The following is a 546-nucleotide window of genomic DNA, read 5'->3' as shown; positions in this document are numbered from 1 at the left end:
TTTATTCAGGGGCCAAATCTTTGCGTTATATTATATTTTCAAATAATCGATTCCATTTTCCTGACTTGTCATTTCTGCCTATCCGTCTCTCGTGTTTGTGCGTTTGTTTGTTTGTTGAATTAACAGTTTTTCACTCTTATTGTAAGTAAATTGATTCATACATATTTCTCCAACTACTGACATATGTCGTTCATAGTATTTGTTACTGTTGTTGTTGGAATGTACGCTTTTTCGCTAATATTTTCATGTTTTAATTTTTTTCTGTTTATTATTGTCCTGATTGATTTGTAATAGTTTTCCTCTTTGCCGAAATTGCTTTGGGAATTGATATATGTCTCTCTTTAATGAATTTTATTTTTAGGTGATATTGTTGAGACTGTATTTTCGTATGATAGATTTATATTGATGGGTTTTTTTCCAGTTGTTATTATGTAAGTAATCGATTCAATCACATTTCTGATAACTATTATCAATGAAGTTGAGAAAACTTGGATATTTTCAATAATTCTATATGAACAACAACGAAGCTCCTGTGATTATTATTAT

This window comes from Palaemon carinicauda, chromosome 13 (assembly GCF_036898095.1).
Source record: "Palaemon carinicauda isolate YSFRI2023 chromosome 13, ASM3689809v2, whole genome shotgun sequence".
In the NCBI taxonomy this organism is placed as follows: Eukaryota; Metazoa; Arthropoda; class Malacostraca; order Decapoda; family Palaemonidae; genus Palaemon; species Palaemon carinicauda.
This window is presented reverse-complemented; position numbering follows the sequence as displayed.